General features: G+C 40.4%; 1 long non-coding RNA gene across 1 annotated transcript in view; it reads left to right on the plus strand.

The window, feature by feature from the left end:
* Window positions 1-11,812, plus strand: part of LOC148977299 (uncharacterized) — a 33,721-nt gene extending 21,909 nt beyond the window's left edge. Inside the window, exon 3 of the long non-coding RNA XR_016169851.1 lies at window positions 10,257-11,812. This is a non-coding gene — a long non-coding RNA (uncharacterized LOC148977299). The remainder of the gene's footprint in view (window positions 1-10,256) is intronic.
* The last annotated feature ends 2,111 nt before the right edge of the window (window positions 11,813-13,923 follow it).

The following is a 13,923-nucleotide window of genomic DNA, read 5'->3' on the forward strand; positions in this document are numbered from 1 at the left end:
AGCAGCGCATTCCCATAAATGTTACAGCAAAAATGCTAAATGAATTCTGTCATCATTTACTCACCCTCATGTCAGACACGAACTACTCCATGGTGCTTTTCTTAGAGCTTTACAATCCTGATCCCCATGGCCTGTACAGTTCTTTAACCTTTCTCATTTAGTGTTCCACAGAAACAAGAAAGCCATGCAAGTTTGGAACAATGACAGGCGGCTATTCCTTTAAGAAATGATAGATACAGTAGATAGATAAATGATAGATACAGGGGACCTATTATGACCTTTTTCAAAGTCTTGATTTTCTTTTTGGGGTCTTCTATAATTGGTTTTCGTGCTTGAATGTAAAAAAAACAAACATTATTTTTCAAATATAATAAACTAAATGTCAGAATGGGAAAGAAAGGTGATTTAAACGATTTGAGTGTGGCATGGTTGTTGGTGCCAGGCGGGCCAGTCTTGAGTATTTCACAATCTGCTCAGTTACTGGGATTTTCACGCACAACCATTTCTAGGGTTTACAAAGAATGGTGTGAAAAGGGAAAAACATCCAGTATGCAGCAGTCCTGTGGGTGAAAATGCCTTGTTGATGTGGGCAGAGAAGAATGGGCTGACTGATTCAAGCTCATAGAAGAGCAACTTTGACTGGAAATAACCACTCATTACAACCGAGGTATGCAGCAAAGCATTTGTGAAGCCACAACACGCACAACCTTGAAGCGGATAGGCTACAACAGCAGAAGACCCCACCGGGGACCACTCATCTCCACTACAAATAGGAAAAAGAGGCTACAGTTTGCAAGAGTTTGCAGTTAAAGACTGGAAAAATGTTTTCTGGTCTGATGAGTCTCGATTTCTGTTGAGACGTTCAGATGGTAGAGTCAGAATTTGGCGTAAACAGAGTGAGAACATGGATCCATCGTGCCTTGTAACCACTGTGCAGGCTGGTGGTGGTGTAATGGTGTGAAGGATGTTTTCTTGGCACACTTTAGACTCCCTCAGTGCCAATTGGCCATCGTTTAAATGCCATGGCCTACCTGAGCATTGTTTTTGTCCATCCCTTTATGGCCACCATGTAACCATCCTATGATGGCTACTTCCAGCAGGATAATGCACCATGTCACAAAGCTCAAATTATTTCGAATTGGTTTCTTGAACATGACAATGAGTTCACTGTACTAAAATGACCCCCAAAGTCACCAGATCTCAACCCAATAGAGCATCTTTGGGATGTGGTGGAACGGGAGCTTTGTGCCCTGGATGTGCATCCCACAAATCACCATCAACTGCAAGATGCTATCCTATCAATATGGGCCAATATTTCTAAAGAATGCTTTCAGCACCTTCTTGAATCAATGCCACGTAGAATTAAGGCAGTTCTGAAGGCGAAAGTGGGTCAAACACAGTATTAGTATGATATTCCTAATATTCCTTTAGGTGAGTGTATGTACTTTAATATTCCATCATTTCATGTTTAAAAGTACTTTTCCCGTGCTTTTAAAGTATGGAGGCGCTTTTAAAAGCACTCAGTTGCGTTCTAGGCGGTGGGATGTTGAGTCTGTGGCAAAACTCGTTCAAAAAAAAGGTCGAAAGCACTTGTTGGAGGCAGAATCAGAATTTAATTAATAAATTGTTCAATTGGGCTTAACTTATATAGGTTATAAAGATTATGTGTTTGTGCACATTATATCTGGAGTAATACGCACATGAAGACAGGGAGGTGACGGCGGTGCCTTCCCACTTCTGCTAGTTTTACTGAGAATTATTATCCCGTGCGAATTGGCAATTAATATTACAGACGTCCTGTGGTAAAATTAAATTATTCCATCTACCCTTGCAAAACTAATCCCGTCTAAATAGGGCTTTAGAAGCACCTCTTTCAGAAAAGCACAATGTGCTCTGAGTGGTCAGCTGGACCACTGTGTTGTAATTGGTCAACTGCTTCAAGGTTATTTTGGAAATGTCACCCTTACCATAACTGCGAGTTTAAATACTACTAACACAACTCAACCAGGCCTCGCTCTATTATTTGCGTATGCCTTGGGTGGGAATAATTTAAATGAGGAATACTGTGATGTCTACTACGTTCCTGAAAGAAAACGTCTCAGGTTACGTATGTAACCCTGGTTCCCTGAGAGGGAACGAGAGCTGCGTTGTCAAACGCGATGGGAACGCTCTGCGTGATTGTGTCGTGAAGCGTCTGTACAATCAGTCCAATGAGAGAGTAGGACGTCAGGTGAAGTCACTGACCAGGAAACTATAAAGCACCCTTGAGATAAGACCGCGACAGCTTCTGTGAAAGGCCTGAAGCAAGTCGATCAGGGCATGCAGGAAGTATGGCAGGCGAACGCAGCTCTCGCTCCCCCTCAGGGAACCAGGGTTACATACGTAACCTGAGACGTTCCATTTCAAGGGAACTTCGAGCTGCGTTGTCAAACGCGATGGGAACCCCATACCCACTATGCCATGCTGAGAAATGCCCGTTCTGTGTGAAGTCCAATGCGCACACTAAGAAGCGAGCAACCTAGCCCCGGGAGGTGAAAGGTCTAGGTCATAAAACCTGACAAATGTATGCAGTGAGGACCACCCTGCCGCATTACAAACGTCATAAAGGGAAACACCCGAAATTAAAGCCTTAGAGGCAGCCATACTCCTAGTAGAATGGGTGCGGACCTCCATAGGTGAGGGACGTCCGACCGCATTATAAGCAATAGAGATAGCCTCAACTATCCACTTGCTCATACTAGTCTCGATGCCGGGCAACCATTCTTAGTCGAACCCAAGCAGACGAATAATTGCTCTGACTTACACCACAGGGTTGTGAACATAAGCATCCAATGCCCGAATTGGACATAACAGATTGAGACTTTCCTGATCTGGGGTATTGAAGGATGGAGGACAGAAGGCCTGCAGCACAATAGGACCCATCACATTAGTAGAGACCTTTGGAATATAACCCGGCCTAGGATATAGAAATGCTTTAACCATACCCGGTGCGAATTCCAAACATGAAGGAGCAATCGAAAGAGCTTGCAGATCTCCAATTCTCTTAATAGAAGAAATTGCGAGAAGAAACAAAGCTTTTAAAGTGAGGAATTTTTCTGAAAACTCTTCGATAGGCTCGAAGGGAGCCAAAGCCAGACCCTCGAGTACAATGGCCAGGTCCCAAGCCGGTGCTCTGGAGTGCAAGGAAGGCCTCAGCCTCAATGTTCCACGGAGAAAACGAGTTATTAGAGGACCTCTTCCCAGAGAAGAAGCCCCCGCAGGGGATCTAAAGGCAGATATAGCCGCAACATACACCTTCAAGGTGGAGGGAGTTAGTCCAGCAGAGAAACGGTCTTGCAAGAAATAGAGAACTGTACCAACCGGGCAGTCAACAGGATTAAAAGCACGTTCTCTGCTCCATGTGGAGAACAATTTCCGTTGGAAATAATAACGTTTTTTTGTGGAGGGAGCTCTGGATTGAAGAATGGTCTCCACGACCTCAGTCGAGAGACCAGCATTTATAAACTGGGCCCCCTCACAGACCAAGCCCATAGTTTCCACAACTTGGGGCGAGGGTGAAATATTGTGCCCCTCATAGCATCGCCCCCCAGAGGGCTTTCTTAGAGATAGCAGTCCTCAGATCTTGCCTACCCTCATAATTTTGTTGAACGGACATTTCGGTGCCCAGAAACGGTGAACCGACCGGGAACAACCGAACTGACCATTCTACGGCCCTCCTCGTAGGACCGTATGGGGACACTGACACCTCAGATCAGTCCTCCGATCTTGCATATCTCTAACTGGCTAGACTTTTGTTCTGTTTTGCACCTTGTGCCGCGAGGAGCTTAATAGGCCGAGACTGCTCTCGTCCAGCAGTCCCAGGAACATTGGTGAGGAAGAAACCTCTGGAACACCGCTGAATGGATTATTTCATAGTTTTCTTGAAAGCGGAGCGTCCAGAAGAACAGACATATTTATAAATTTATTTTCCCATTATCTTTATATCGGAAAAACATATATGTACATATAATTCTGTGGCCACCAGCGGGAACAACCGAACTGGCAGCGCTGCGACCCTCCTCAGAGAGTCGCTCCTCACACTCATTCCATACCCACCAGGGCTGCCTAATAAAAATGTATTCATTATTTATGATGGCTGGTGGGTAATGTCGGGGTTAAAAAAGATGACACTGACTCGGGAGAGAGAAAGCTTGCAAGCGTCTCTTTAACCCGGGAAACTGAAATACCCAAACATTGCTATAATTAGACATCTGGGGATTAAACACATAAAATATAAACCCAGAGGAGGAGGCTGAGATACAGAGTTTTCTAGTTTTTAAGATAAATTTAATCTAAAAACTCTTATTTATTTTTCAATCTCATAATATTCAGCTAGCCAGTAAAATTTTAACTGGCAAAAGCATAAATAAAACCTCCTTTTAAAAGCTCCTCTTTATTCAGCATGAGTTGACTTATTTATTCATTCATTTAAAAGTCAAACATCTGCCTTTCTCTTAACATTTTTATTTGTTTTGTACGGTTTCTTTTTAAAACAAAACACTAACGATACCAATTCCTCGGAACTGGAAATCGCAGTCCACTAGATGTGAAAGTTGAGATAGAGGTGAGCTCGTCCAACCCCCGCTGTCAGATCCATTTGCGAACCCCGAAATGCGAGTCGTCTCCGTGCCTCGGCAACAGAGAGACCCGCGCGGGGAACGCGAACCGAACCGTCCTCCTCGGAGAACGCCCGGCGGGAGCAGAGCGTCCTCGCGGACAGCATCTCGCAATGCCCACAGTCAGCTCCCTCGAGAACTGACTGCTGGCATGCTCCACTCCCAAACAAATCGCTGATGTGTGTCCCCACCCGTGATGTAACGAGGGCGTCTATAATCTTGCTTGCCATAAATATAGTGATATATATTTCTTTTCTTGGCTTTGACAAACAACAATAAATAGACAAGGACAGAGTACAGATATCGCTTGCTGAAGGCTACAGAAGCTGTCGCGGTCTGATCTCAAGGGTGCTTTATAGTTTCCTGGTCAGTGACGTCATCTGACGTCCTACTCTCTCATTGGACTGATTGTACAGACGCTTCACGACGCAATCACGCAGAGCGTTCCCATCGCGTTTGATAACGCAGCTCGAAGTTCCCTTGAAAGGGAACTCAAGACTACACAGCTTTTCAGGGAGTTTAGAAACAGCACTTACTGATATAGAGAAAAAAAAATGCTTCGGAGTGGACCTTTTTTATGCTAAAACAGCAACATTATGTACTTTAAACAAAGTTTAAAACGATAAAAATGAATAGCCTATAAGACCAATTTGAATTGAAATTAAAAGAGAAATTTAGAAAGTAGATACTTAGTTCAAAGAAGGGTGTTGCAAATAGGACAATTTAAAAAAAATGTTAATGAATGATAAATAAAAATTGTTGATTTGTTTTTGTAAATGGTAACAAACATGTGTTAAAAAAAAAAAAAAACAGGACTGAAGTTAAAGCCTTACTGATCACATCAAACTTTAAAAATGTTAAACACTTTAAAGCTCTGTAGAACTTGGCCGTGTGATGAATATAAATGTGCTGGTTATTCTTTGAGTGCTTTTAGTGTATGTTAGGTGCATTTTTAAATTCTTATTTGAAAAGAAGACTAAAAAGGCTTTAGACACCTTTCCAGATGATAATGATACCTTTCACATGAAAGACGGGGAGGAAAGAATTTGTGCGGCACAGGGTATAATTGCTACATTCTAATCACTGAGAAAAGACTTTCAAGACTTTTCAATTTTTCAAGACAACTGCTACTTTGAGAGTTGGGGTATGTAATGTTACATTAATTCCAGTAAAAGGGACAATCTAATGAAGAATGCTTGGGATTCAATTTCATCCCAAAGAAAGAAAGGAAGAGAAAAAAAGATTCTCACAATATCATCGTGTGAACACTTATTGTCATTACTGCAATACAATAATATAACAATCATCCTGTCTGGACACAATCAACATCATAAATTATGATAAGGGTCACACTTTAGATTAGGGTCCAATTCTCACTACTAACTAACTATTAACTACGACTTTTGCCTCAAACTCTTAAGTGCGGCTTTTTAATAGTTAGTAAGGTAGTTGTTAAATTTAGGTATTGGGTAGGATTAGGGATATAGAAAATGATCATGCAGAATAAGGCATTAATATGTGCTTCATAAGTCTTAAAGGAGAACTCCGGTGCAAAATGATCCTTTGGTCTAATAAAACATTGGTACCCAGTCAACCGTTCTCTGAGATTTGTTTTCATGATAATCGAATGTAAAGTGTTTAGATTATAATGCTAGTATATGGGGGCATATAATAAGTAAAAAGAAAATCGCTAGTTAATACCACTGACAAGGCTAAAAACAGCCCCACACTAACACAGTAAAATAATGAGGGTCCCTACATGCGAAACAAAGCATTAAGAACTTTGTAAGTGTATTTGTTCGTGGTTCGCCTTATGAGACTGTTTTCCACAAATGGCTCCTGCCTGTATACACCAAGTGGACTGTCTTTATAAAGTATCTTCTTATTAAACTGCCTGTACACTTACAAAGTTCTCAATGCTTTGTTTTGCATGTAACCCCACCCCCCACCCCCCGCGTGCCTTCGTACCATGCAGAGCTTGTTGCTGTGCCATGCTGCGCTTGACAATCTGAGGCAATAATGGCAGATGGAGTAATGGAGGGTCTTATAAGGGCCGTTGGAGCAACAGAGGGTCTCGTAAGGGCAGATGGAGTAATGGAGGGTTTCATAAGGGCCAGTGGAGTGATGGAGGGACTTATAAAGCAGGTGGAGTGATGGAGGGGGATTCATCTATGGCACCAGTTCCAGGATTCAGCTCTGTGCTCTTCATCCTCAGTGCTCACACCATTCTGCAGACTTCAGACCCTACAAAAATGCGCAAACATTATACAGAAGCAGTCATTTTAACAGCACAATGTCATTTGATTTATGTATTAAAAATAACAAAAATGACCTTTATATTTGAGTAAAATCCCTAAAACTTTTGTTATCCCAACAAATGCTGCCATCATCATTCCTTGCAGCTCCTCCTGCTCACCACAAAAGCTCTGCAGGAAATGCACAGAAATCAAGAATCGGATAAGTGCTGTAATTTCTCCGTTTGAAATTACAATAATTCACATAAACTACAACAATAGATTTTGTTATCCATTTCTGTAGTATATTCACTCAAAGCCTTTGATGACAGCATTCAGTATCATGAGCCTCTCTCCCATCGGATAAACACAGGCGTGTTCTTCTGTCCTTAGAGGGTTAGTTCACCCAAAAATGAAAATTCTGTCAGTATTTACTCACCCTCATGTTGTTCCAAACCTCTATGTGTTTATTTGTTCTGCTGAACTCAAATGAAGATATTTGGAAGAATGTTTTAATCAAACAGATCTCATTCCCCATTGACTACCATAGTATGTATTTTTTTCTATGGTAGTCAATGGGGAATGAGATCTGTTTGATTAAAACATTCTTCCAAATATCTTCCTTTGTCTATAGCAGAACAAATAAAAACATAGAGGTTTGGAACAACATGAGGGTGAGTAAATACTGACAGAATTTTCATTTTTGGGTGAACTAACCCTTTAACATACAGACAAGATATACGTTACCTCTGTGATTTATGAGCTCAACACTGCATTTACATGCTGAGGTTGTAGCTGATGTGTTAACTCACTTCTTATCCAATGGAAATGTTCCTCAATTTATCAACAGTAATAAGGGACAAAATAAAATATATAACATGTTTAGGTACTTTATAGATTTATTTATTTACCTTATTTACAGCACATTTGTCTAATGTAAACAGTGTTAACAGTGAATTATCCTACATAGAACACATTAATCGCATTAGATGTCTTATTCATGTTGTGATGTGCTCATCTGCAATACTTATACAATATTTTCCTTTCAGATGCAAATAGACATGTATGTGGTTATGTAATAAAGTCGTTATTTATGTACGTTTTTGCACACAAAAAGTATTCTCGTTGATTGATAAAGATAAGATTGAGTAATACTGACAGAATTTTCATTTTTGGGTAAACTATCCCATTTTTTAGACATTTAAAAAATGATATACATATCTTGAGTGATTTATGTACCCATTATTTAACAGTAGTGGTTAACCTGAAATGTGGCCTTTAATTTAGATGGTTAAATAAAAGAAAATATATAATGAAACATTTTTAATGGGGGGATTATTGTCAAGTAATTCTGAATTGAATAATGAAAATTTGAAGTGAAAATGTCCTTAATTATCATGAAAATAATTCTTCATTTTGGTGTAAAACATACTTTGGCAATTTCATTAAGAACTGTAACCGAATGACGTTGGTTCCAGTTTTTTTGTTGTTCTTAAATTGCACTGTTTTGAAATATATATATATATATATATATATATATATATATATATATATATATATTTGAAAACATGAGAAATGTCCCCTAGACCCATTCGCCATAAAGCTCAGTAATAGTAATTCGATTATTTTTTACAATAATATGGTGGCTTTGGGTTCCTCTTGAGGAGCTTGTATTTGTGCAAATCCTGTCTCTTGTGCTTTTTGGAATCTCATATCCAAGGGTTCCCAGCTGCCCTGTATAACATTGTGGATGTTCAATCATACAGAAGCATCTGAGGGCAACAAACACTCAGGAATGTGTGAATTCAAAGGATGTGGAACACCTCGCTCCAAAGAGAGAGAGACTAACAGCGAAAGAGCGAGTGTGGATGAAGGCTGCATATAAATGTGGCTTTCTAGAGCTGGGCCTCTCTGGGAATTTGCCACAGCTCTGTGTGAGGAAATGTAGTGACCACAGTATCTGTGTGTGTGAGAGAGGGAGAGAGGTTTTTTTTTAAAAGGGTGTGATTCTTCTCATGCTTGCTAAAAGCAAATGAAGAGCCACTTGTGCTAATAAAGACAGGGCAGCATTGCCTCACAAACAGCCATCTGATGTCTGTCTCACATCAGATGTCTCGAATTAGGCCCATTTAAACACCCTCAGGCTTGCATTTGGCTGACTGTGTTAAACAGGACATTGATTGGTTGACGTTTCAGTCAGAGGTCATATCAGTGAAATTGCATGTCCAAACACTCCCTGGATAAACTCCCGAATCACAGAGTGTGACTGCATTTATCTCAGAGGAATGTGGGATTACCCATAGCGTGTATCTACCTGTGCTAAGATCAAGAAACCTTTTTTGTTTAAATACAGGTTGAAGGCATTGGGTTTTATTAATAGTTCTAGAATGTCTGCATTTGCCAATGCAGAACTAAACTGCTCAGACAGTGTTCATTTTATCGCTAATCAAACAGTAGCACTATACGTTAAAGAAAGGATGTTTCGCTCAACTGTGAAATTGCAGATGTGATGATAGTGAAAGCTGTGAAATAAAGACTTTCTATCGTGTTTTAGCTATACTTGCTGGTGAAACACAGGCATGTTTAATTTTATTCTGCTCTTAACAGCTAGATCAGTGTTTGACTGTATATGGAAATTTGGCAACGCACAGCTGATTCTGTGCTAATTTGATCTAATGTAATCTAATGGGACGTGAGACAAACTAAACAATTGAATTACATTTCAAATAAATTCTAAACCAGGTTCGAGTGTTCGTTTTTTAAATAAGTTTGGCTTTAGTCAGTTATTTGATGCTAGAAAAACAGGAGTAGGAGGTCCTGACAGCTTCTCTGAGCGAAGTAGTCACTGAGGCACCAACTGACTTTTTTTCAGGATCTTTGGGAGAAAATTGGAGCTTCAGCTTAATTTCTATAACAGTTTTTTTTCCCACCGACAAAATGAGTTCAGTACACTGCAGTACACTGTTCTAACTGATTTTGCGGGAGTGTGGGCATTAGAGTGTAGGCCATATTTGGCCATTGGCGGCGTCACTTTTCTACAATGGAAGGTACGTCGTTCATCTTTTTTTTTTTTTTTTTTTACAGTCTATGGGTCAAACTATGTTGTTTGCAGCCAGATGGTGTACTTACAGCATTTACCAGCAGGGGCAAACAGGGCTAACCAGGGGTGCGTTTCCCGAAAACATCGTTGGCCAACTATAATCGCAAGTTGGTCGCAATTTCCATTGAACTCTATTGGTAACGACGGAACTTACGACCATAGTTGGCTAACGATTCTTTCGGGAAACGCACCCCAGCCTAACCAGCAGAATCTTGACTCTTTTTCCCCAACAGTATTGGGTTCCAAACATTTTAACATTTATTTCAGATTTATAGTTCTTACAACCCCCTCTGTGGTCTGGCCTTGGCGTGGCGAGGGGGCTTGTGTGTTCCAGTGACCCTGAAGAGCGATACCGTCGGGAGCTTGCTCCTGGTAGAGTCACCCTAGGCGGGACGACCTCCAGGGTAGGTTCCAGACAAACAAGGACCCCAACATGTCGGTACGCTGTGAGGTGGCAGCCCCACCAACAGACTATCCTGCGGAGGGCTAACAACCCACCCAGGAGAAATTCTTTTGTTACGAAACCGATCAGAGATAGTAGCCGGACCGCCCAACACGATAACGGACCCCAGCCTGCCCCAGACCAACAAGTACGGATCAACCTTCGTCGCAGGACCCGAGTTGCCACTTGGAATGTCCAGACACTCCTCCGCCCTGGAGCTGCTACCCTGCTGTCCCGTGAGCTCTGCCGCTATAACATCTCCTTGGCAGGGCTCTGCGAAGTTCGATGGCACAGCAATGGCGAAACAACAGCAGGCGACCATTGCTATATCTGGAGTGGCCCCGATAGACGGACAGGCCTCTATGGCGTGGCACTTGCCACCCCAAAGGCCCTTCGCAAGTCCCTTATCAACTGGACACCTCTGAGCGACAGACTACTGTCTGCCCGCTTTCTTCATCAACACGGCAAGATGACAGTAATCGTTGCTTATGCCCCTACCGATGATAAAGGATGCCTTCTTCGACCAACTCCATCAGGCTGTTGCCCAAGCCTCACCACATGACATTACCATCATCCTCACTGATGCCAACTCTGTCTAGCAGTGATCGGCTCACAGTTCTTACAGAGATTACTAATAGCTCTGCAAGAGGAAAGGAATGAGTTTGATGTGCCTCTTGCATAATTAATAGCTCACATTTAAAGCTTTTAGATCTAGGATGTTCTGGTACTAAGCATCTATTGTTCACTGTTCATCCCTGAGCTTTTTTGTGTGTGCTAAAAGTCTTAAATTTGAGATGAAAATGATGATGAATGTCTAACTCAAGGTGCTTTTGTGTTCATGCTAAACGTGAAAAATGACTTATACGTGTATATGTGTGTACATCTGGAGTGTTTGGTCAGACTCCATTAAACAATGCTTGGTTTGCAGGTACATTGACAATGCTATGAATCAAAGCACATAAGCTTGGGGACTGTGTGTGTGTAAGAGAGATGGCAGTGCTTGTTGAAATATTCCCCCGCTGGCTGGTGTAATTACCGTTCATGCAAACCCCCTTTACAGAGAATAGCTGTGATTTCTCACCATTTAACCTATTATTTTATTCCCATTCAATTGCACAGCTTGAAAATCTTCACTTTAAAAGAGAGTAAATAATAATAATCATGATTTTAATGTTAACTGTAAAAATGCTTCAGTGAAAAACTGTTACTTGGTTAACAGAAGGTTTCCGTACTATATACAATGACGAATAACTGTAATAGAGCTAACCGTAAATAAATGTTATTTTGCAGTATACCATTACATTTACAGTTTTGGAAGTGAAAAAGAACAAGTCTGTATAATTTACTGTGAAAAACCATAAACGAACATTCTATGTTTCTACTTTCTTTGCTTTTTTTCTAAATAGTTATGTAAGTTACAGTTGTGGTCAGAATTAATGGCACCCCTGGTAAATATGGTCAGAAATGGCTGTAAAAAATTAATCTGCATTGTTTATCCTTTTTGATCTTTCATGCAAAAATCTAACCTTTCATTGGTGTGAAAGAATTGAAAGTGGGGGGGAAATCACATTATGAAATAGGCCTAAATGTTTTTCTTCAAAACACGTTGGCCACAATTATTGGCACCCCTAGAATTTTTTACGAGTAAACATATCATTTGGTCATTCAGCGGTGGGATGTTTCAATGTTTAGATCAGTCTGTTCAGCGCAATGAATGAGGACTTGCTAAAGGCTATAGATATAGAAAGATGGTTCACTCCTATTAGTTATAAATGGAAGAAACTGCAAAGTGCAATATGGCGGACTATGGCGGCCTTCCAAGTAAAATCCAATCGCTAGCTGATTGATAAAGCTGTTAGAATCTAAAGTTTCGATAGACACCTGAGTCTCGCGTTTAGGACTACAAATGTGCATTGGCTCGTCAAGTCTGGAACACTATTTGAAACAACATTTATGGGACAGTTCATGTGAGAATATGTTGCTGATTTGAAATATGTTACTGTAGTTGCTGACGCACCAAGTACACTGCAGTCGTTAACGCCAGACAGAAGGGGAGTCACACCACCATATGGAAAGAAGTGTAAATGGATGGAGAGGCATAGTTTACTCTAAAGCTACATCTTAGTTTTGCTTATCTTGGTGAAAACCTAGTATAAATCAGTATGTCAAAATCTACAATCAACATCTACTCTCGTGTAATGGAAATTGAAATGGAAATTTATTTGTGAGTTCACCAAGCACCCGGAGGCATGGCAAATATGGCCGCAAAGTGAACAGACTTTCCTTGAAAGGTACTTTGGACTCGCGCTCTTCAGAAACAACTACGCTATCTCACGACCAATTCGTACGAATTCGACGAATGATTAAAAAGTGTCTAATTCGTACTAATTCGTACGACCTCACTCGTACGAATTCGTATGATTTGTCTAAACCCACGTGATGGTTAGGGCGGGGTAAGGAGTAGGTCATTTGTACGAATTCATACGAATTGGCCAATTCGTAAAATATGTACGATTTAGCAAAATCATACTAATTCGTACGAGTGAGGTCGTATGAACTGTTACGAATTAGCCACTTTTTAATTATTCGTCGAATTCGTACGATTTGGTCGTGAGATCGGGTTGGAAACAACCACGGAATATGAATGAACTCGTGTTTTAAAGCAAAACACACCCCGGAATGAATAATTAAATGGAAACGCAACACGAGTCTACATCTGTCATCTCTGATTTTATAAGCCGACTTGATTTCTTTATATTAGCGCTGTTAAGACTGATTGTTTCAATTACTTCCCTAACTGGATGGACCATTGGACTGAAAACTTTCCAGGAGTTTCGAGGCTTGATCTGATGGCAATAGAGAAGTGAAATCGGATTAGAATAGACATTTCCACCTACCAGGGTTGGTGCTTGCAGCATTGTAGATGCTCGGTGTGATAAACTTCCAATTCTTACTGCGTTACTTATTTAGGATAATAAAACAAAATTCACATGCTTCAGTAATTTATTTGCGTTAAATAATTTTAACGCGATAAGGATGGAATTCATCGAATTTCAAAACTACAGTAAAAACAGTAATGTTGTAAAATATTACTACAATTTAAAAGTTTTTTTATATTCGAATATATTTTAAAATGTCATTTATTTCTGTGAAGACAAAGCTGAATTGTCAGCAGTGATTACTCCAGTGTCACATGATCCTTCAGAAATCATTCTGATATGTTGATTTAATGCTCAAGAAAGATTTCTTATTATTAACAATGCTCAAAATAGTATTGCACATCACTGCTGTGCAGTGGCAGTTTTTAAAATATTATTATATACATATTATTATCTAAAGACTATTCAAACCACATAGAAGGCTTTTTGACCTTCTTAACCAACTATAGCCTACACATTCTGGAATAAATTCTTGAATATTCCAGTCCAGACGTGTCTGTCCTAAACATTGGCCACTACTGAAATTCTAGTGAAATCTCTCAAACGATCTTGG

The sequence above is a fragment of the Pimephales promelas genome, chromosome 10 (assembly GCF_988280905.1).
Source record: "Pimephales promelas chromosome 10, fPimPro1.hap1.1, whole genome shotgun sequence".
Classification (NCBI taxonomy): Eukaryota; Metazoa; Chordata; class Actinopteri; order Cypriniformes; family Leuciscidae; genus Pimephales; species Pimephales promelas.